The sequence below is a fragment of the Acinonyx jubatus genome, chromosome A2 (assembly GCF_027475565.1).
Source record: "Acinonyx jubatus isolate Ajub_Pintada_27869175 chromosome A2, VMU_Ajub_asm_v1.0, whole genome shotgun sequence".
Lineage (NCBI taxonomy): Eukaryota > Metazoa > Chordata > Mammalia > Carnivora > Felidae > Acinonyx > Acinonyx jubatus.
In genome coordinates, this window is record NC_069383.1 from 21,486,502 (window position 1) to 21,510,791 (window position 24,290).

Genomic DNA, 24,290 nt, shown 5'->3' on the forward strand with positions numbered 1-24,290 from the left:
CACAATAGCGCCCCCCCCCCATCCGTAGGGGATATGTTCCAAGACCCCCAGCGGATGCCTGAAACTGCGAGTAATACCGAACCCTATATAAACTATGGTTTTTCCTATACATACCTACCCATAACAAAGTTAAACTTACGAATTAGGTGCAGTAAGAAATCAGCAATAATAATACAAAGAACATGTCTAACAATATACCGTAACAAAAATTAGGCGGATGTTATCTCTCAAAATATCTTACTGTATTCTACTCACCCTTCCCGTTCCCGTGATCACGCGAGATAGTAAGATGCTGGAGGGATGAGAGGAAGTGAGGTGATGACGTCACACTGTGACGTAGAATGAGGCTACCATTGACCTTCCGCAGATTCGTCAGGACGATCTTCTGCTGCCTGAGCGAAGCTGACAACAGGTAGCAGAAACCCGGGAAAGCGAAACCGAAGATGGGGGACGGGTACCACTGCACTGTGCTAGGAGCCGGCCACAAAGATGCAATAACCTCTGGGCGGGAAGTGTGAAAAAGTTTCAGCCTAACATGGAATCGGAGAATAGGAAATGGAGAATCTGACGCATGCGCCCTCAGAAGGATATGCCCGCTCTGAGCCTGATTATGCAAGACCGACGCTTCTCTCCTGACCAATGAACTTCCGCCAAGAATCCCTCCCCGTCCTCAAGCCAATGAACTTACAGCCTGCACTCTGGCGGAACTCCCCACTTTGCGTTCCTTGCGGGTAACTATTCACTCCAAAACGCTCGAGGGACTGGCTTGTGGCTTGCTGCAGTCCGCGTTTCCTGTGTTACTCAAACTCTGGTAATTCGAGAGTACCTCAATTTACCTTTTCATTTAGATTGATGGAAAAGACAGATGTTAATCAGCTAATGACAAGAAAGCCTGAGCCATGGGGGCCAGGGTGGCATTCTCTGAAGAAGTACATTTCAGGGGAGACCTGAGCGTGAATAAGAGTTACCCAAGTCACAGCAGAAGGCACCTCATCATCCAGGGGGAAATCTTTAGCACGCTGTTGTATATAAGAGAGGTATAGACTGCATAGAAGACATTTGAAAATTATTAGCCTAGGAAAAGATGACATTAGCCTTCCCATGCCCAGTATCCACCAGTCTCCCAAAGAGGCAGACTCTAAGAGTAGCATGCAAACAATTTCTAAATAAGTTCCTTATTTGCAGTTCTAATCAGTTGGTCCCAGTAAGCGCTTTTCATATGGAAATTGGCTAACATTCTGCCTGGACTTGGCCATCTCTCCCTTCTGCCCTTATCCCCACCTGGACTAGGTTTGCCTCTGTCTTACCCTACTCTATCCCGCTCCCTCAGGCCAGTAGGAGATCCTCCCATCAAGAGCAGCCTTTCTCATCCCTGTGGCTCCCTCTCGCCAACATCCTGGTTCTCTCCTTCCTTTTCTGGGCCAAGCATGTTCCTACTGCTCTCACATCCCTGTTCTCCTCTGGTCTGTATTGCAGGAAAACGGACTCCTGCAAGCTGTGTTCCCCACCCGTCGGCTGAGAACCAGTTTCCAGACAGGGCTGTCCAGTGAAATTGGGGAGCAAGAGAAAGAAAGAAACCAAGGTATTTGTCCCCCTTCTCTCTGCTCTGATTGGGGCTTCCAGCAGGAGCTTCACTTCCTTGGTATTTTCAGATCCTCTCAAGCAGCCCCTAACATGATTCTGGTTCCCACTAGGTAGTCCTTTATAATGCCAAGTCCCAAAAGGAAGCTATTGCTCCTGGCCAGTGGTACACCCGACCCCACCTTTGTCCTTCAGTCTCAAGGGCAGTAGCAGCTCCCAGTTAAGCCCCTCTGGCTTCCTGGCCACCCTCTGGCTTTTCTGCAATTCCAACAATCCTGTAACTAGCTACGTGCATTGTGTTCCCTATATTGCTTCTCAAACTTTCTGGTTTTAGGATTCCTTTATATTCTTAAATATCGTTGGTGATATTTATAATAAGATATATTTAGTCTACATCCCCATCCTTGCCACAGAGCTCCTAAAACCCTTGGAATTTCCTAAGTGATGGGAGTTATCAAGGTGTCTTTTGTTATGTTAATGAGATGGCTCCTGAAAGCTCCTAGGAAGGGGGACTGGTTGCCAGGACAACCAAGGTTGTATTTAGAGGGCTGGAACTTTCAGTCCCACCCCTCTAACCTCCAGAGAGGGGATAGGGGCTGTATATTGAAATCAGTCACCAACAGCCAATGACTTGCGTGCTTATGTAAAGAACCCTTTATAAAAACCCCAAAAACAGGGACGGTAGGGCTTCCACATTGGTGAACAGGTGGAGCCTGAGGACAGTGCCATGCTGAGACAGCCCTATACAGCTCTAACGTCTAACTACCAGAGTTATACCCTTTTATAATATACCAATAATCTAGTGAGTGAAATGTTTCTCTGACTTCTGTGAGCCACTCCAGCAAATTAATTGAATCCAAGGAGGGGATTGGAACAGGTGACAACCTAGGCTTGTGATTGGGATCTGAAGGGGTGAAGGGAGGTAGGGGCAGTCTTGTAAGGCTGAGCCTTTAACCTGTGGGATCTAATTTCCATCTCCAGGTAGACAGTGTCAGAATTGAGTTGAATTGTAGGAGACCCAGCTGGTATCAGAGAATCGTTTGGTGGTTGGGGAAAACACACACACACTGGAATTGGGTGCAGGGTCTTATGTTAAAGACACTAAATGGCTGGATTCTATGTACTGCTATTGGTCATATTAGAAGTTAAAACAGGGGCACCTGGGTGACTCAGTCGCTTGAGTGTTGACTTCTGCTCCAGTCATGATTTTGCAGTTCTTGAGTTTAAGCCCCACATCGGGCTTGGTGCTGTCAGCACAGAGCCTGCTTCAGATCCTGTCCCCCTCTGTCCCCCTGTCTCTGTCCCTCCCCCGCTTGTGCTCTCTCAAAAATAAATAAAAAATAATTAAAAATTAAATTAATTTAAAAATTAAATAATTAAAAAATAATTTAAAAATAATTTAAAAAAAAAAAAGATGGGAATGCAAGCTGGTGCAACCACTCTGGAAAACAGTATGGAGGTTCCTCAAAAAACTAAAAATAGAACTACCCTACGACCCAGCAATTGCACTACTAGGCATTTATCCACGGGATACAGGTGTGCTGTTTCGAAGGGACACATGCACCCCAATGTTTATAGCAGCATTATCAACAATAGCCAAAGTATGGAAAGAGCCCAAATGTCCATCGATGGATGAATGGATAAAGAAGATGTGGTATATATATATACAATGGAGTATTACTTGGCAAATCAAAAAGAAGGAAATCTTGCCATTTGCAACTACGTGAATGGAACTGGAGGGTATTATGCTAAGTGAAATTAGTCAGTCAGAGAAAGACAAAAATCATATGACTTCACTCATATGAGGATTTTAAGAGACAAAACAGATGAACATAAGGGAAGGGAAGCAAAAATAATATAAAAACAGGGAGGGGGACAAAACATAAGACTCTTAAATAGGGAGAACAGAGGGTTACTGGAGGGGTTGTGGGAGGGGGATGGGGTAAATGGGTAAGGGGCACTAAGGAATCTACTCCTGAAATCATTGTTGCACTATATGCTAACTAATTTGGATGTAAATTAAAAAAAAAAAAAATTAAAAGTATTTCCTTTAAGATCAGGAACAGGGCAAAATACTCACTTCTATTCAGCCTACTACTGGAAATGCTAGCCAGAACCATTAAGCAAGAGAAAGAAATAAAACAAAATTGGAAAGGAAGACATAAAATTACCTCTGCACATGAAATGATGGTATATGTAGAAAACACTAAAGAGTCCATTCAAAAAAATGTCAGAACTACTAAATGAACTAATTCATCAAGGTAGCAGGATACAAAGTCAACAAAAATGAGTTGTATTTCTATGTATAAACAATTAACAACCTGAAGGAAATAACAAAAGAACAATTCTATTTATAATACCATCAAAAAATAATAAAATACTTAGGAATGAACTTAGCCAAGGAGACGAGAGACTTGTAAAATAAAAACTACAAAACATTGTTAAAAGAAATTAAAGAAGATATAAATATATAGGAGCGCATCTCATGTTTATATTCATGGATGGTTAAAATATTAAATGTCAACTATTAATATACCAAAGTGATCTGCAGATTTCAATGTAATCCCTATCATACTCACAATAGCCTTATGAGCAGGTACAGTTATTCCTATTTTAATGAGGAGGAAACTAGGCAGCGGAAGGCCAAATTAATAATTGGATGCCACATAGACAAATGCAAGATGTGAATCAGCAGTGTGACTAGAATCTCTGTTTTTATATTACATTCCCTCCTATTGAATAAACCATTGCATGTAGAGAATTCTCCAGAGTCACAGGGTAAGAGAATTTGCAAAGCTGTATATATATTTTGCTTTTGTATTATTTTCTTATTCAGCTAGACTGTATATTTCACCCAATCTTTGCATCACATGAAGTTCCATGATATTCAGTTCCGGGAAATACTGCTCAGTTTTCTGTTTCCTTGGTTATTTTATAATTTTGGATTTTTAATTATTTGTAGTAGGATTTTTAATCTAGTGAGACTTTCTCTAACTTTATCTATAGGAATCTTTTGCATTTACTTGTTGTCAGTTGCACCTGGCTTCTGACAAACTTAGAATTCAAGAACCATTTAACATCATTTTACTAATGTGATCTTCCTTGCATGTTGTGAATGCCAAAATAAACAATTTTCCTTTTTCAGCTACTTTTGCTAGTCTAGGGTATTTTTCTCAACATTTTCATTGAAGCTATCTTCTAGGGTCCAGTATTAAACCCTAGTATTCTTAATTACTACAACTAGAAACACCCCAAGTGTGACTATAGCTTGAGAGTTATCTTGCAATTTTTGGTTCAGATTTTATTTTTATTTTTTGGCCTCTGGGGACTTTTCTTATTCTTCTACGGGCACAGTGTTGCATTAACAAATGCTTTCTACATTTTCATAGCATTTAGAGGTGTTTTGTGTCAAGAATTTTCTCAGAGCATCTGTCTTGGCTTACCAATGGAAAAGCCTGTCCAGGTACTCTCTACTTTCTGCCAGTGTAATAAACAAAGATCTTTGAGCTTTTAAGTTCCTAAAAGAAACCGTAACACTCTGAAAGGAGAAAGATGTAAAAGTCTATAAGATATAAAGATATAAAAAGATATAAAATTTTGAGAACAAGGAAAATTCTGCAGTGTGGCCACAATTTCATAAATCAATAAGGAGGTAATCAAAATACCTCAATGAAGTGAGAAAATGTTTGTGTCGCTTATATCAAAGATGGATTTTTATGACCAATAAAAACGATTTCTTTTTTAAGTGTGAAACCATTTGTAACCTCTGAAATCAATTGTTTTACTTTTGCTATGTAAAGAATTTCATTATACAGTACTATAAAGTAAAAATTTCTCATAAAAAAACATTAAAAAAAGGAAGTAAAACAAAAAAATTAGTAGAGACTCATTTAAATTAAAAATAAACCCATTCCACGTTAACGTAAATAACATTTTTATTTTTAAAAATTATAAAAACCAGCACCTGCTTGGCTCAGTTGGTTAATCCCCCGACTTCAGCTCAGGTCACGATCTCAGGGTTCATGGGTTTGAGCCCTGCTTCAGCCACTCTGCTGTCAGAGCCCCCTTCGGATCCTCTCTCTCTCTCTCTCTCTCTCTCTCTCTCTCTCTCTCTCAGTGTGTGTCTCTCTCTATTTGCCCTTTCCCTGCTCACACCTGCGCACGCACGTGCTGTCTCTCTCAAAAATAAACATTAAACTATAAAAACAAAAATATACTTGTGAACAGAGTGGCATTGTTTTACATGTCTGCAAATCTCTTCCTTGTCTGGATGAATAAAGGAATAGCTGGATTCTCATATCTGCTTCTGCATTCGATCTACCATGATATGTTGTTTGGACTGAAATGTGAGGAAATTCTGGCCTCACTCAGATTTGCCATTGAGAATGGGTGTAGTATTTTCATAGTCTTTGCTGATACTTGTGGGTATTGTTCTTTGATACCATACCAAAACTCAACAAGTGGTATAGTTTCTTCAAAGTAACTTGCAGTGTGGAACTTGAAAATACATTGTTGAACTTTTGTACTCTGTTACAATGATACATTAGTCTCTTGAATTTTGAATGGATCTTTGTCTCCGCGGTTTTGCAATCTCATGTATTGATCATTTAAAAAATACTGGTGTGGGGGGGAGGGGCGCCTGGATGGCTCAGTCAGTTAAGCCTCCAGCTTCAGCTCAGCTCATGATCTTGCAGTTCATGAGTTCAAGCCGTATGTTGGACTTTCTCCTGGCAGCACAGAGCCTGCTCGGGATCCTCTGTCCCCCCCTCTGCCCCTCTGCCGCTTACATTCTCTCTCTCTCTCTCTGTCAAAAAAGAAATAAGCTTTTAAAAATATATATTGGTGGGGTGTCTGGCTGACTTAGTCAATAGAACATGTGACTCTTGATCTCGGGGTCATGAGTTCAAGCCCCACATTGGATGTGTAGCCTGCTTAAATATATATATACACATATATGTAGATAGATAGATAGATAGATAGATATAGATTCATTAAATCATAAAAATCTTCCAGGTGAGGGAGAGCCCATTTCATATAATATCAAAGGCTACATTCATTAATATGAACACCAATCCCATCAAAAAAGTCTTTAAGTATTGGGTAGCTGTCAAGCTCACAAAGGTGCTTTCCAAACCAGAGGTGGTTTGGAAACAAGGTTTCCAAAATTCTAATTTCTAAAATTTTTTTTTAACGTTTATTTATTTTTGAGACAGAGAGAGACAGAGCATGAATGGGGGAGGGTCAGAGAGAGAGAGGGAGACACAGAATCTGAAACAGGCTCCAGGCTCCGAGCTGTCAGCACAGAGCCCGACGCGGGGCCCGAACTCATGAACCGCGAGATCATGACCTGAGCCGAAGTCGGCCGCTTAACCGACTGAGCCACCCAGGCACCCCCCCAAATTCTAATTTCTACTTTAAAGCTGAAGTTTTATAATTGGCAACAATTACTATCAGTTGTTTTCATTGTAGTGACAGTCTCACTTTGATCACTCAAAAATAACTGCAAAATATCCAAGTGTAATAAAAAAATTGTCATTCTCTCAAGTAAAAAAATATATATATAGGATTCTATGAAGAAAGCAGTTAGTTCAGTTGACAAATCAAAAAAATCGCACATGCTTTTTCCTTAAAACAACCTTCATACTTCAATAGGCACTAGCAGTGTTTTATGCACACTTCCTATATCAACACTCAGAAGGATAAAAAAAAAAAAAAATCATGAGTTAAGTGGGGCACCTGCGTGGCTCAGTCAGTTAAGCATCTGCCTGTCGGTTTTGCCTCAGGTCATGATCTCACAGTTCATGAGATCGAATCCTGCATTGGGCTCTGGGCTGACAGGGCAGAGCCTGTTTGGGATTCTCTCTGTCTGTCTGTCTGTCTGCTCTCTCTGTCTCTCCTCTGCACACACACACTCTCTCTCAAAATAAATAAAAATAAACATTTTAAAAAATCATAGGTTAAGGTTTAATAAAATTAATACCTTTTATAGCTTCATCAAAAACATTCTTAAGTGAAACTGACCCCCCCCCCCCCCCCCCCGCCATGTGCCCAATGATAAAGAATACTGTAACTCCTACCATTTGGTGCTCCTGCCTTGCCTGATGGATGCTAAGTCCCCAGACTGACAGCATTCTGACATTTTTTAAATGCTTATTTATTTATTTTGAGGGTGGGGAGGAGCAGACAGAGAGAGAGAGGGAATCCCAAGCAGGCTCCGTGCCGTCTAAACAGAACCTGATGACTCAGGGCTCGATCCTACAAACCACGAGATCATGACCTGAACTGAAATCAAGAGTGGGACGCTTAACCAACTGATCTGCCCAGGTGCCCTCCATTCTGACGTTTTGGAAACTTCTTTACAAAACTTTCTTCTTCACCAATGGGCTAGTATTTTCCATTTGCCCCTCCAGATTCACTCCGCACTCTGAGCCCCAAGAGGCTGACACATAGGGACCATGCGAATGGACTTTCCCTCTGGCTTCTGGGCAGATGCAGCCAGTGGGGAGCCCCAGCCAGAGATGGAAAGATGGGAAGGAGGAGACTGGGATATTTTTCCTCAGGCTCCCCCTCTCTCGGGTCACTGTGGGCTGCCCGCGTTCCTGTGAGGGAGCCCTTCCGTACAGCTGTCTCCTCACATTCTCTCCCTTTTCCCTTTGATCCACAGAGTGGTAATGGCTCCCAGCTCCTGCTATTCCAGGGGTACTGTGCCCTCTCTTGTTGCTTTCTCCTACCCCTGCCCACCTGTTATAAAGTCATTTATTCAACTCTCTTCAGTAATCTTTGTGCGTGGCCTCATTTTCCTGCAGAGACCCTGACAGGCCATTAACACTCCCCACCGTGTGACACCTGACACTCCCCAACGTCATGGTCCAGGCTGTCACCATTGCTTCTCTAGCCAATCCTTGCCTTTCTGCTAGTGGCTCTTTCCTTTCTCACCTACCTGCAGGGCCACCAGCTTTATAAATGCTCCACTCCTCCTTTGCTTACTCACCCCTTTCTTCAGACACTCCTCCTTCATCTTTCGTCTGGGCCATATATATGAGAAGAGGGATCAATGGATAGATAGAGAGATAGAGACACCGACACAAATAATAGCACATGAAGCACAATCTGCTTTTTAAATGGTCATTATGTACGATTCCTTTAAAACTAACATCATGAATACCCACAAAGGAGTGACCCAGCTTCCATCTGAAGTTCCTTTTGTACCATCTTGCTCACAGCCCTCTCCATCCTCTACCTCAAGGCAACAAGGTGAAGGTTTTTTTAATTTTTAACTTTTTAATTTTTTTTTAAGTTTAAATTTTTTTTAATGTTTATTTATTTTTGAGACAGAGTGACAGAGCATGAACAGGAGAGGGTCAGAAAGAGAGGGAGACACAGAATCTGAAACAGGCTCCAGGCTCTGAGCTGTCAGCACAGAGCCCGACGCGGGGCTCAAACCCACGGACCACAAGATCATGACCTGAGCTGAAGTCGGATGCCCAACCGACTGAGCCACCCAGGTGCCCCTATTTTTTTAAATTTTAAAAAAATTTCTTTATTTTGAGAGAGACAGAGAAAGCATGCAAGCAAGGGAGGGGCACAGAGAGAATGGGACAGAGGATCCCAAGCAGGCTCCCTGGTGATAGCAGAGAGGCCAGTGTGGGGCTTGAACTCACAATCCGTGAGATCATGACCTGAGCCCAAGTCTGACACTTATCTGACTGAGCCACCCAGGTGCCCATTTTTTATTTTTCAAATGTTTACTTATTTATTTGGATGGGGGCAGGGGGCAAGAGGGAGAGAGAATCCCAAACAGGCTCCACACTGTCAGCACAGAGCCCGACGCAGGGCTCGATACCACAGACTGTGAGATCATGACCCGAGCCCAACTCAAAAGTCAGATGCTTAACCAACTGAGCCACCCAGACACCCCTAGGTTTTTTTGTTTTGTTTTTGTTTTATCTTACTTTTCAGAGTATCTTCAGTGCCTTTGTATGCATCCCTAAACAACTATATTTTTTAATGTTTATTCTTGAGAGATCAAGAGCACAAGCTGGAGGGGGCAGAGAGAGACGGGGACACAAAATCAGACGTAGGCTCCAGGCTCCCAGCTGTCAGCACAGAGCCTGACTTGCGTCTTGAACTCACAGACTGTGAGATCATGACCTGAGCTGATACTGGATGCTTAACGGACTGAGCCACCTAGGCGACTTTCTTTACTAAACAACTATTTTTTAAGTTTAGTATGGTTTTGAAGTCAGTTACATTTTTTCTTTTTGCTAGTTTCCTGTCAGGACAAGCAGGCTATGCCAAACCATAATTTCCAGTCACAGCTCAGGACTGTCAGGGGCTCCTCCTTGGCACTTCTGAGCTACTTCTAACTTGTGAGGCTGTGACCTTAAACATAGGACTGAAGTGGAAGGAGCATCGACAATACCACCTCACTTCTGCCACATCCCGTTGGTCAGGACTCCTATGGCCAAACCTAGCGGCAAGAGTGTCTGGGAAATGTAGTCTTGCTACGCGCCTAGGCAAAATGAAGCAGGACTTAGAGAACACATTGTGTTGTCTCTGCCTCTCCAGTGTAACTCATGCTCCCAATGAGGGTATTTACTCCTTAAAGATATGTGTCCTGTTCAATGTAACTTTATTCCTCTCCTAGAAAGCACTAAATGCATTTTAACTGGCTATTCAATTTTGGACCCATGGAAAAGACCATTCTCTGTTACTTCACACTCCAGTGTCACTAAAACTTGGGCATCATCTTTCGTCTCTGTCGCCTCTGTGATTTTGTAATGTATTTCCTAGGCCCTAGGAAACAATTGCCTGTCTACTGACTTTAGACTTTATGTGAGGATACAAAGTTTGACCTGTAAACAGCAGACACTCTTCAGATAGAGCACAGAGATAAGGGGAAGTCTGAGAGGCAGAATAATAGGGCAGAAATAGTCCTGGACTGGCAGTCAAGTCTGAAGTGTTTAGGAAGCCGAGATGTATCACATTAGTCATAAACACAGGGCTTGAATTCAGGGTTTTATGAGCCGAGAGGATGAAAATCTGAAAGATGAGGACTCACGTTGTACGTTTGTTGTAAGGATTAAATGGAATAGCATAAATAAAGTACTTAGCACAATACTTGTCAAACTGTAAAAATTAACAAGTGGTAGTTGATGTGGGAAACCAAGGCAGAAGGAAAAGGGAGATCAAATTAAATTTCCTTATAACCTGCAGCCCACTGACAACTACTTGAGGCAGACAGAGTATAATATTCCTTCAGGAACTCCTTACTGTCTTAAAGCTTTGCTAGAGGGAAAAACAACCTTAGGTTGACCATAGTTAGGCCTCCAGTATCCTCGGAGTCCTCTTTAGCGTATGAAAATCCCTTTGGAAAATTTCCCTTGCCTTTACCCCCGCCCCAATTCCCAAGTATATAATGAGTCACTCCTCACAATCCTGGGGCAGCTCTTTCTGCCCAAGGGTCCTGTTCCCATGCTTTAATAAAACCACCGTTTTTGGTCTCAGGTGAGCGTCCCACTCTTGATCTTAGCTCAGGTCATGATCTCATGGCTCGTGGGTTCAAGCCCTGTGTCAGGCTTTGCACTAACAGCACAGAGCTTGCTTGGGATTCTCTCTGTCTCTCTCTGCCCCTCCCCTGCTCACATGCTCTCTCTCTCTCTTTCTCTCTCTCTCTCTCTCTCTCTCTCTCTCTCTCAAAATAAACAAATAAACATTAGAAAAAAATAAAACCGCCTGGGTGTCTCAGTCAGTTGAACATCTGACTCTTGGGTTTCCACTCAGGTCATGATCTCATGGTTCATGGGTTCGAGCCCCAGGTCGGGTTCTATGCTGGCAGCACGGAGCCCACCTCAATTCTTTCTCTTTCTCCCTCTCTCTGCACCTCCCCTGCTCACTCTCTCCCTCTCTCTCAAATAAATAAACATTAGAAATAACCAAAAAACCTCAGTTCTCTGGACCTAAGGAGTGTGGGCATTGGAGGAGCAGGGCTCATGTTCAAAGAGCACAGAAAGGGGTCTGCAGGTCTGCCCTTTCAGAAAGTAAGGCAGGCAATTAGGGCTGTCACCATCTCTCTACCCAAAACTCCCTCCTGCCTCCTGTGGCTCCCCTGGGTTTAAAAAAAAAAAACTGCTTTAAAAAAAATTTTTTTTGATGTTTACTTATTTTTGAGAGAGCGCACAAGCGAGGGAGGGGCAGAGAGAGAGGGACAGAGGATCTGAGCTGAGCTCTGCACTAACAGCAGCAGCAAGCCTGATGTGGAGCTCAAACTCACAAAAGGCGGGATCATGACCTGAGCCCAAGTCGGACACTCAACCGACTGAGCCACCCAGGCACCACCCCCCAAAAAAGTTTTAGAACTGCAGGGGGCTTTCCCTAACCTTGGGCCCCCCAGCTTTCTGTTCCAGGAAACTTCTTTTTTTTTTAAGTAATCTCTACACCCAATATGGGGCTTAAACTCATAACCCCGAGATCAAGAGTCACATGCTGTACAAACTAGCCAGCCAGGTGCCCCATTTCCCAGGAAACTTCCAAACACGGTACCTGAGCACTGCCCAGCACTAAATCACTGTAGACTGGAGCATGAGACCAAACACTCGGCCTCATTCGTTCGGTCATTAATTATGATACACCAGGCACTAAGTGCTAGGGCACAGTTAGGTGAACAAACTAGTCTCTGCCCTCCTTCCATTCAAGTTGGCAAGGCGACACAAAATAGGCAATTAATTTGAGGTTGTAATCAGTATCACAAAGAAAAACCAGGTCGTAATGGGGTCACTAGGGTGGTTGAGAGGGACTTGTTCATCCACGTCACCCTCTCCTGGGCTAAGATGCAGGGGCTGCCAGCTGGGATGGAGAGAGGTATAGATAGGGAAAGTGAGAACAAAAGAGAAGGAAGGGTACAAGGAAAAGAGACTGGCTCATGAGGGACAGGGCCCATCCTGGTTAGCTGAGCCCTTTTAGGAGCCAAAAGCTGCTGGTGGCCCAGGGCCCTGGCTTTCCTGGTGCTCACCTTGAGTTCATACCCTCTGCCTCCAGGCTTTCTCCAGGGGCCCTCCAAGTGTGAGAAGGGAGATGATTCATTTTCAGAAGTACTAAATAAAAGCTGTGCTGTTCAGTTAACAGTAAGTCTACAACCTGCTGGAAGTATGTACAAACCACCCCCAACAGTGGAGTCCAAAACCTTTATACACTTTATACACTTAACTTTATACCTTAACTTAACACTATATCTTTATACACTTAACTTCCTGGTTCTTCTCCTGATTCAAGGGCTATTTTCGTGGGCTTTGCAACGAACATGCGCCATAGAAGAAAGGGAGGAGGGACTGGAAATCTCAGGGTCACCTCAGGGAATGTACATTTGTTCCAATCAGCCTACTTGTTGCCTTACATGGGCATAGGAGACTTCCAGGAAAGGCCGAAACCTCTGGAGCACTCAGCCAATGAGGAACCAGGGGAGGGACCTGCGTGCTAGGTGATAAATTACCTGCTGTGACTGCCCTGGATGTGCCTCTCCATCAAACACCTTCTCTTGCAGGAATATTGATTAAAGCCTGGCTTCACTGTGCTCCGAGTCTCGGCGTTCCTCCTGTGTTTGGGCTTGTTTCACACACCAAGGTTGTGAGTTTGTAACGGCCTGGGAGTGGCCCCAGGGGAGACCTCTGAAGGAGACAGCTGGACTCCCCAAGTGTGACCGCCAAACATCCTGGTGCCCCAAGATGACCTGGTTGGAATCGTTGGTTTCTGATGGAAGGGTGGAAGCAGAACAGCTTTTCCCTGGAAATCAAGTGGCCCCTGGAGGCAACTGTCATTTTGATGGGGCTGTGTATGCAAGACTCTCCTGGGGCTGCCTGTCTAGGAGCTCAGGAAACATGAGCCCCAGGGAGCGGGGAGTCACCACTTCGTGACAGCCACAGCAGCCCAGCCTGGAACTAAGAGCAGACACCAGGAGGACTGACTCAGGACTGCTCTGGAGACAGGGGCAGCAGCCAGGAGAAACTCAGGCCTCAGCCTTCCCAGGTGCCCCACAGCTCGCTCCCAGAAGGCCACTGACCCATCTCTACCCTGCAATACCCCAGTCCACTGTGTAGGCCCCCTTGTCCATGAAGGACAACCCTCCTGGGTTTCCATCCAGGAGATCAAGAATTCTCTCCTGGATGGGAATCATGTGCTCACTCGTAAATACTGAGCCTTCTATGTGGCAACAGATACCAAAAAAGTAAAGAAAACAATCCTTCCTTTAAGGAGATCACAATCTCCTAGAGCAGATTAGGAACTAAGCATGAGGAGTGCCGGGCATATGTGCGCATGTAAATGTAAGAGTGTGTGTGTGTGTGCGCGCGCATGTGTGTATGTGTGTGTGTCACATATGACACTGCAAGCCCATGAGAGGCCACCTCACCCAGTCTGGGCCTTTTGGAGGGATGAATGGAACCTGCTGGGCTGAGTGCAAGAGTCCTTCAAGGGAGCAAAGAAGTAGGAGATCAGTGTGTCCACCGAGTGAAAATGGGGAATGCATGGATGCCTCCTCAATATACTTATGCTAAATAAACATCAGCCATAACTTGCTTCCCGATTTTATTTGAACCAGGGCTTCTGCAGACCCACCACATCTGCAGACAATACACCATTAGCCATGCTTGCAAGTGGCAAAACAGTCCTGTCCCCTTTTGTTACCAAATTTTTGATGGGGGAGTCATGAGAGAGAAGTATGAGAAGTTTCAAATGCAACAAAAGCTCTCCAGGATGAAAGTAGGGTGACAGTTGTCCCAATTTTAGCCCCAAATGTTCTGCATCCTGGGAAATCCTTGGTCCCAGGGAATCCAGGACAATGGGTCACCCTAAAAGAGACAGTGCAAAAGGGACAGGAAATCAGGGACCTGGCTAGCTGGTCAGTTAACCACCTTGGGGAAGTGAGGGTTGGCTGCAGGTGATGGAGAGGGTGTGTCTATATGTGATGGAGGGAAACTCTTCTCCTTTGGTAGCATTAACCCCACCTCTCTCCCCCACCCTCATTGTCACCCCATTCTGAATGCTCCTGGGCAGACTCCAAACAGCAGCCCCCCAACAGTGCTTCCTGACCTCTCAGTAACCCCTTGGGGGTGCACAATGGGCTTGCATCCCTCTTAGACAGAAACAACATGCCTGGCATTGTCCCTAGTCTTATAGCAAGCCCCAGTGGAGTTGGGCTTTGGCAATGTCTCCAAGCAGCTATCTTTAACCCGTTCCTGCCCAGTACACATGGACCCCCTTGCTCACATTCTGTGCCCCTGCTACAGCCTTGAACCCTGACTGATGGCCCATGGGGGGAGGGGGATGATGTCCAGGCAGCTTGAGCTACGGACACTATGACTCTTCGAGTCTTCTCCTCTGAAAGGAGACATCTGACCTCCCCCCACCCCAGCCAAGGCAGGGTCAGGAGGAGCAGCAATGTTGTTCCACTGATGCCACGCGTCTACCAGACCCCACATCTACCCGAAAGCCACCAGTCACGCTCAATGCCGCCTCTGTTGCGAGGTTGCTCGTGAAAAGCCCCTGTGTTGTGGCTCCTGGCTCCAGTGAGGTCTTCGATACAAGGTCTCCATTCATGCTACACTGGCCCTCCTCGGCTGCACAGGCAGCCCCTGCTCCCTGAGGAAAGCTGCCTGGGGTACAGGGTGGATCTTCCCCTCAGCTTCCACAAAGGCCAAGCACATACTGCCTGTATTCCCTCCCTCCACCCAGCACCGCCTTCCATCTGCCTTCTGGGAAACCCTGACACAGGTGCAGAGAAGCAGGGCAGGAATGGACACCACAGTGGGTCCTGGAGAGCCTGTACCTCTCTGTTAACAGCCATCCAAGCTCCTGGCTGCCACAAAACGTCAATGAGAGGACACACACAACGAAACATACAAAGGAAGCATACAAACTGTCTGAAAGGGATCTACCTCTAGAGACTGAATGGACAGTCAGCTCTGGGGAATGGGGCAACTTTATTGGTTGGAGAGCTGGTTGACTGGCTTTTTGAAGCTTATGGAGTGTAGTGAGTCCTGTAGTATTCTGTAGTGCATTCACACTCCAAGCAATGGAAGAGAGCAGTGGTTCTCAAACATGAGCATACACCAGAATCATCTGGAAGGCTTGGTACAGCACAGATGGCTGGACTACCCACCAGAGACAGTGGTTCATCAGGCCTGGGGTGGAGCCTGGGAATTTGCATTCTTACCAAGTTCCCAGGAGATGCGGATGCTGTGGTCAGAGGACCTCTCTATAAGAACCATCATAATAGGGGTACCTGGTGGTTCAGTTGGTTGAGATTCCAACACTTGGTCTCAGCTCACGTCTTATCTCATGGTTCTGAGTTCAAGTCCTGCATTGAGCTCCATGCTGGGCATAGAGCCTACTTAAAAAAAAAAAATAAAAAGTAAGAACCATCACAATAGGGTCTCCCCTGTTAAAAAAAAGAGAGAGAGAGAGAGAGAGAAAGAGAGAGAGACAATAGGCCCAAAATGGAGTCACTTGTGCTAAGGCCGATGTCACCTAACCAAACTGCTGTTTCAGCCTTTCCCAGGAATGTAATTTTAACCAGTCAGTCTGGAATTTCCTGGTCAACAGCAGTGACGAAATCTCCCTGACAGACTCCCGGTGTGCTCCAAAGGAAGGTGACCTTGCCTGAAACAATCTACTCCTTGCTGGAATCACTACCTTGCCCTGACTCTTTCTGCCTATAAGTTTTCCCTTTTGTACAGTTTCTTGGAGCTCCTTTCCACTTGCTGGATGGGATGCTGCCCATTCATGAATCATTGAATAAAGCCAGTAAGATCTTTACACGTATTCACTTGAATTTTGTTTTTTAACACCCCTGACCTCAAGATTATAAATCATTTGAGTTCCCAAAGGCAGTTCCAAAGCAAAAAGTACCCACAAATGCAGTGCAGACTAAATACATCCAAACTGAGGGGATTTGGGGGAAAAAGAGGTAGACATGTATTGAGCACTTATTACAATGTTCTCATCATCTCACATGATCCTCATAAAGTCCTATAAGGTGGGTAATCATTTCCCAACTTCACAGATGAGGGAAGAGAAAGGCTCAAGGTCCATCCTTTCCCCAAGGATAAGTAAGGGTGTCAGGCTACTCAGCGCTCTGAGGCCAGGCCTGCCTGAATGAGGGGAGGTGGGGTTTGTCAGAGGAGCTTCCTAGAGGAAAAGGAACTCAAGCTGGATGGTGAATGTGATGGGCAGTGAAGAGGGGAGGAGAGTTGGTGAAATGCCATGTTGAAATGGGGGACAGGAGGAGGGGAAGGAAGGTGCCCTCCATATTGGATGGGATAAGAGTCAAGGAGGTAAGAACAGACTGTTTGGGGAGAGGGGTGGGATAAATGGCAGGAGAGGGTGGCCCTGTTGAGGAGCAGTGAGAGGTGAGTTGTAGAGACTGGGAAGAGGGGACCCTGGGCTGCTGTCAGACCTTGAGTGCCACACCAAGACCACTGAGCCTGATACAGTGGTCAGCAGGTGCTCCTGAGTGTTCTAACATTGGCAATGCATTGATGTGGGAAACAAAAGCAGAATTTAAAAAATAAAATTCCCTTATAACTTACAGCCCATTGACAAGTCTTTGAGACAGGCAGAGTGACATTCCTCTAGGAGCTCAGCTGCCCCCATGACGACACTTTGCTAAGGGGCAAAAAGCAATCTTAACAGTATCCTGACCCCCAGAATCCTGTAAATCTGCTTTAACATATAAAAACTCCTTTGGAAACTTCCTTTATCTCTACCCCCCAAGATATATGTTGGTAATCATCCTCAAAGCTTAAGCCTCACTGATATCCATCTGAAGGGTCTCATGACTGAGCTTTTACTAAACAGCAATAAATGACCTTTTCCTAACAGCAGCTAGCCCCTCAGGGTCCTGGAAACCTTGTTGCCAAAATTCCTTAGAGACTTAATGGGATCCCTAACCTCCTCTCAACCTGAAGGTATATAATCAGTCACTCTTCACAACCCCAGTGCAGCTCTTTCTGCCTATGGGTCCTGGTGCTGTGCTTTAATAAAACCACCCTTTTGCACCAAAGAGGTCAAGAATTCTTCCTTGCCCATCGGCTCCAAACCCCAACACTCCAAACCATATCAGCATGACTAGGCTAGGACATGAGGAAAGCTGGCGAGCTAGGCGCATGCCAGCAGGGAGCAAGGAGAGAGCCTGCAGTCAGCCTACCAAGTTGTAGTTCAGGGCAGTCAGTGAACAAGGTTATTCCCTAATATTGCCATCTGATAAGTGGAACAGTCCATGTAGGACTGTGCAATCCAATGTGGGTTTTTGTTTTTTTGTTTTTTGGTTTTTTTAGATTTTATTTTTACGTGATCTCTACCCCCAACATGGGGGTCGAACTTACAACCTCGAGATCAAAAGTCACCACCAACTAAGCCAGGCAGACGCCCCCTGTGCAATCCAATGTTACCATTCCCACGCCACCCCCTCAAGATTTTCTATAGGTTGTTATCTTCTGTTTTTTCTCACCTTCTGATGGGTCACAGTGACCCCCAAAGAACGCAGCATTCTGCAGGGAAAGAAAAGGAAATTAGTGGTAAATAAATGGGCACAGTGCAGCCAGCAGACATTTCCCAGACTGCCAAGGGCCTCAGGACTGTGAGTAGTCCCTGTCTGTGTTTCAAAGGTGGCTTAAAATGAGAATTCTGTGGGCTCTTTCCCAGTCTCTTTCTTCACTCCTCATGACGTCCTGGAAGCTTATTCCCTTTTGGTCAGCCTCCAAAGGCGAAGGAGAAACAAAAGAACCCTGAGCCGAATGAGGCTCCTTTCAAAGGCCCTCCCTCAGAAAGTGAGGACATTCTCATTGCCCTGGAGTGGGTGAGGTGCCTGGGTCTCCCCAACCCGCCATCACAGCAGTTACCCTCCTGCTGGGGGGGGGGGGGGCAGGCAAGCAGGGGAGCCTGTGGGCTGCCCCCGGCCATGTCCCTTCACCAGGCCCACCCACTACCTGGGTTCACAGAGGTATCTTCTTACAGGAGCACAAGAGCAGGAGGCTTAGCAGGGAGATTCCTAATTTCATTTGTCCTCAGATCCAATCTTTTAGCGAGTGGGCAGCAGGCCAGGCCAGGCCCATAGAAGAAAGCCACCATTCCCATCGTGGTGCTGGTGGAGCCAAGCCAGAGGGTGGGGGAGACGCTGTTTGCAAGAGGCACTTTGGAAATTCCTCACATATTTTGGCTTTTGTCTCTGGGCATTGAGATGGAGATCCACGTTTGACTCTACCCAGAGCTCTGGGACTCTCCTTTGCATTCAAAAGGAAGCTCCTAGCCGAGAGCAGAAAGAATTTGGTGGCTGTTTTCTCATCTCAATGACCAATTGAGTCATTTGGGGGTAGGGGGTACAGCAGAGAGATCGGTTTTCTTTTGCTGCTGCTTTCCTTCTCTCTCACCTCTGGCCCCAGCGCCAGGCCCAAGTCCTAAGTGATGTAAATGTGACACCTTTTCAGAGAAGAGCTGCCCTCTTGTGCTCTCAGGGCTCCATGGGAACATCAAAGGCACCTGCACGCCCCCGGAAGATCTGACTGGGAGCCAGGACACCTGGGTACTGAGGACACTGCAAGACCCCAAGCAAACCATTGCAGACTTGAACACCTGGTTCCTGCCCCTCCCGACGTGGACAGGAGTTTGGTCCTATCCTCCCATTTCCCATCCCAGTAGTGGTCAGGGAGGGTTGGATGTAAGACCAGCATTAATGAGGGACGGGGATGCCAGAGCAAGGCTCCATGAAAACAATGGCCAGCATCCCCCGTAGGTCTGTAATTTCAGAGTTCCGCATTTCTCTCTGTCCAGCAAGGCTCCTGCAGTTGTTGTGAAGGAAGATCCCTGAATTCCCAGTTTGGGAACCAGTTCTTTGGTTCTCCCGCTGAACTGGCGCCCCTCTCCCATCAGATGCCACTTTGCAAATCAACTGATTTGCAAGCAGCAGGGTGGGAGGAAGAGAGGAAGCAGGGAGTCTCCATGCTGTGACTAAGGTCACTCTGTGCTCCTGAATGCCATCAATTAGCTTCTCCATCTCCGTTCATTCTCTTCCTGAGTCTGTCAAAATCACCTACTCTTGGAAGGACTCAAGTCACTGTATCTCCTTTATGACCGAAATGAAGTCTTCATCAAGAATAACTGGCCCAAAGGAGGGGAGACCCTACAGATAAAATGAAGCGGAAGCTTCTGTGACAGTTTCCCAGTGGTTTCTCAGAGACACTCGTCCCTACTGTCAAGTTTTGTCCCCACCAGCCCAACCGCACTGATTTGATCTCCCTCCAGAAAGTTAAAAGAAAAGTGATGTAGGGGCAGCAGCCATTGATGAAGAGTGCGCCGGGCCACCATAACTCACTGCAGGACCTCAGGGAGTCACTTAACCTCTGAGCTTCAGGTCTCTCTGAAAAATGAATGGGTTGGCAAGATCTCCCAATGTCCCTGGCAGACGTGACAGCCTAAAGCTTGAGTGTGAGCTCCACATCCTACCCAGGGAGCAACTCATCCATTTCCCCTTGCTGCTGTTGAGGTGCTGGCCCTGCCCCAAGGGACTGGCTGTGGCTGGAACCCACACCCTTCGTGGTCTCAACACCCCCTCTGGGTGCCTGTGCAGTGAGAACCACAGGCAGACAACAGCCACCCTTCTGGGCATCATGGGCGCTCCAGCCCAGACTGGTCATTTCTCCAGACGCTCGGAGTCTTCCAGGGCTTTCGGGGGGGGGGGGGGGGGAGACTTCTGAGCGGTGGGTCACAGACTAAGCAGACTCTTGGAACTCATCTGGATTCTTGTAACTTCTCCAAAAGCGTGTCTACTCCTACTTTTTTTTTTCCTTTCCAACTTCAAGAAACACATTTTCTTGTGAAAAGGGATTACACTGCATTGGTAGCCACAGCACTGCACCCTCTCCTCTCCCGAAGATGAGCCGAGCAACTGCTCTGCCATGACATCCTGGGCATCCACAAAGATGGCCCTTTTTTTCCTTTTGCGCTGGATGCCTCCACCTTCTGTGTGAAGGGATGAGGCAGCCTTCACTTGCACCAGACTAGGTCCGCTTCAGCCACAAGCTCTCTTCAGATCTCTGCTTGTGTCAGTGCATGTGGGTGTGCCCCAGTGAGTGTTGTGTCTCTCACTCTCTGTGTATCTCTCAGGGTTTGGATCTCTCTATGTCTCTTGGTGTTGCAGGATTTCCTACCTCAATACCTGGCATTCGTTTTCTCGCCACTTGGAAGAACAAAGAGGTGGACATAAAATGAGCAGCAGGCAAAAGTTTAGTAGAGCATAAGATGACAAAGTAAGAATAGGATGAAAGTTCTCTTTAAAGAGAGGGGGCAGGGGCGCCTGGGTGGCGCAGTCGGTTAAGCGTCCGACTTCAGCCAGGTCACGATCTCGCGGTCTGTGAGTTCGAGCCCCGTGTCAGGCTCTGGGCTGACGGCTCGGAGCCTGGAGCCTGTTTCCGATTCTGTGTCTCCCTCTCTCTCTGCCCCTCCCCCGTTCATGCTCTGTCTCTCTCTGTCCCAAAAATAAATAAAAAACGTTGAAAAAAAATTTTTTTTAAAAAATAAAGAGAGGGGGCAGGGGTGCCTGGGTGGCTCAGTCATTTGAGCGTCTGACTTCAGCTCAGGTCATAATCTCCCAGTCTGTGGGTTCGAGCCTCACATTGGACTCCTCTGTGCTGACAGCTCAGAGCCTGGAGCCTGCTTGGGATTCTGTGTCTCCCTCTCTCTCTGCCCCTGCCCCACTCATCCTCTGTCTCTCTCCCTCTCTCAAAAATAAATAAAAACATTAAATAAATAAATAAATAAATAAATAAATAAAGGGGGCATTCGAGGTGAATACCCATGGACTGTAGGCAAGGGTCTTTGTTTTATAGGGTTCTGGTCAGCACCCCCCTTTTTTTCCCCTCATTCCTTCTGAGGCTCTACCCTTATTGGTTGGATAACTCTAGGTGCTGGGTTGTCCATGCCTGATCGGCTCGACTCAGTTGTGTGAGGAATCAGACTATGGTCATGCTGTCCCTTGTATAACATAAGTTTTATGGTTTACTTATTTTTAGTTAGGTATTTTGATTGTCAAGTTCCTGAGGGGAACCTGAAGGGAGGAGGTGGTGTCTGTTACATTCTTAAGAGGAACCTTACCCCCAAGGGGTTCACTGTGGTCCCTGCTCCCAGTATTGTTCCGAAATACGTGTTTTTCCCACCCATGGACCTCAGGTCCCAACTTTTCCCTGCCTATTTTATCGTATTTTTGTCTATCATATTAGCGTTCTTTCACTCTGTCCGTGTGTGTGTGTGTGTGTGTGTGTGTGTGTGTGTGTGTGTGTCTCTCCCCCTGGCATCTGTGCACACGTTTCCTCTGGGTCAATGAGCAGGTGATCCCGTGGAGGCATCCTATTTTCTCCTTCCACTCAGTGCCCAACTTCTCAAGTGTTTTCTACAGGTAACCAGTTGTGGGCCCCCAAAACCAGCCTCTGTTCTACACCTGTGTCCCCGCAGAGGCCAGAATCAGCACAACCAACCTCCCTCCGAAAACACAAGTCTAAGGCTCAAAGTATTGATGCGCGACGCACATTTTACACGGATGACGGGGGAGAGATGGTATCCGCCATTCAGTCAAGCTTCCTTGAGACGTTTTTTTCTCTCTCCAGAATTCCTCTGAAAGCATCACTTCATCACGTGGTTTACGTCGGACCGAGGAGCAGGCCCCGAAGACCTGCCGCATGGGCAGCCCCCTTGCTGCGCGGCACCCTGTGAGCCGGGGCGTGTGGGCCACAGCTGACTGGACCAAGGGTGAGCACCTGACCCGAGCGCTGCCCCTCTATTGGTCAGCCAGCCTCCTAGAGGTAACCAGGCCGAGGGGCTCGCGAAACCTGAGCCTATACTTTGGGAGTTCGGGTCCATGTAGAGGGAGCGGGAGTGAGGGCATTGTCGGTGAGAGAAGCAGAATGAGGAGGAAAGAAAATCGAGAACAAAGAGAGATTGAGATAGGTCCGTGGCAGAGTAGGATTGAGTAGGGCCAAGCGCTCCTGCTGGCAAGAACCTGCAGATCCAGGGCCGTGTGAAGTCCTGGAGGTGCTATCACCATGCACCTTGCATCCCTGGTGCCTATCTTGGCCACCAGCCAGCCTCAGTGAGGTCCCGATACAGCTTGTTACAGGGGCCTGTATGCATTCCCGAAACACCTGCTCCCCAGAACCACACCCTGTGTGTCTTCATACAGGTTAGGAGTACTGCTCGCTGGGGGCTCTGGTGCCCTTCCTGGAGTTATAATCTGTGAAACTGAGGCCCTGGGGGGAAGTGTGCCTTGATTCACTATTTCCAGATTTCAAGGATGGGAGGGACCACCACCGAGAGGCTTTCCTCCCCCATCGTGTCCTTCCAAGACCCTCAGTGAGGACACTTCTTCCGCATTGTCCGGTCAAGAGAAATTCCAGATCTCTGTGTTTGGGTGGTGAGGACCATTCACAAGCACCCACTATTTGGTTGGGTCCCCATGAGTCCCCTCCACCCAATGTGTTCACTCTGCCTGGGCCATACAGTACAAGGGGAGTGAGTGAAACTGGAGAAGAATGTGTGGAAGTTTGTGGCTTTCATCTCTTAAACAAATACCAAATTCCTCCAGGCCAACGCTGCAGGCATTAAACAATGATGTGTTCGGGAAGGCTCTAAGGCGTTACCTTAGCAACGCCCAGGCTGTTTTCAGGCAAGATCTCATTAAAGAGGAAAAAGAACAAAAATAATAAAGGGACGAGTCTGGATGGGGTCCAGGAATGGGGGTCTTTTGGCTGAATGTGTGTGTTTTGTGTTCTGATGTGTTTGCAGCCTGCCTTTCAGCTAAGTTTCCTCTCAGCTCCCGGGTGGGGTCCACGGTGAAGGTCACCCACTGGCATACTAATGGCAGCTAAGAAAAGATAGCATGCTACATGGAGGACGGGTAGGAACGGGAAGGACATCATAGCAGGGACCACCTCAGCGGAAGAGATGTGTATAAAGCCTGCCAGGCTGGCTCTTGAAATCAAAAGGTCATGGGAGAAAGAGGGCAAGTCTCTTCGCGTGTGACCAATGCTTACGCCTTAGGGCAGAGGCCTGCAAGGTGGCAATCCATCAGACCCTTGCTACTCACACTGTGATCTGCCGACCAACAGCAGAGGCAGCACTGGGGAGCTTGACAGAAATCCAGAATGTCAGGCTGCCCCAGGCCTACAGACCAAGTCTGCATTTTCACAAGACCCCGAGGTGATTCATGTGTGAGCTGCAGCTTGGGAAGTGCTGGGCAGGACCTACCTTTGTTGTGTGGAGGCATCTGCTAAAATAAGGTGGCTCTCTCACACAAACACAGGCATATCCAGTTTGTTGATAATGCACTTGGGTATGTTTGCTTGCTTGCTTGCTTGCTTGCTCTAAATACTTTATTTTTAAGTAATCTCTATACCCAACGTAGGGCTTGAACTTACAACCTATAGGATCAAGAGTAGCATGCTGTGTCTACTGAGGCAGCCAGGCGTCCTGGTGTGTTTGTTTTTTAATGTTTATTTGTTTATTTTGAGAGAGAAGAGAGAGAGCACTTGCATGCACAAGCCCATGCAGGGGAGGGACAGAAAAAGAGGGAGCAAGAGGGAATCCCAAGCAGTCTCCAGGCTGTCAGTGCAGAGCCCAACACAGAGCTCCATCCCATGTGCTATAAGCTCCTGACCTAAGGTGAAATCAAG

The 24,290-nt window shown here is 46.6% G+C and overlaps 2 long non-coding RNA genes across 5 annotated transcripts in view; one reads left to right on the forward strand and one right to left on the reverse strand.

Annotated features, from left to right (window-relative positions):
• The first annotated feature begins 341 nt into the window (after positions 1-341).
• The window catches only part of LOC113604238 (uncharacterized), a 36,207-nt gene continuing 12,258 nt past the window's right edge, over positions 342-24,290 (forward strand). The window contains exons 1-3 of one of the 4 annotated variants that reach the window (XR_003426120.2): positions 342-811; positions 1,477-1,582; positions 22,230-22,371. This is a non-coding gene — a long non-coding RNA (uncharacterized LOC113604238). Of the gene's footprint in view, positions 812-1,476; positions 1,583-16,122; positions 16,390-22,229; positions 22,372-24,290 lie in introns of those variants that run through there. The other 3 variants (XR_008296628.1, XR_003426118.2, XR_003426119.2) reach the window with 3 other exon arrangements.
• On the reverse strand, positions 14,155-22,312 carry LOC128314713 (uncharacterized). Its single transcript, XR_008296629.1, has 4 exons — positions 22,152-22,312; positions 18,083-18,122; positions 15,857-15,961; positions 14,155-14,423 (listed from the first exon to the last, which is right to left on the reverse strand). It is a non-coding gene; the product is annotated as an uncharacterized LOC128314713 (long non-coding RNA).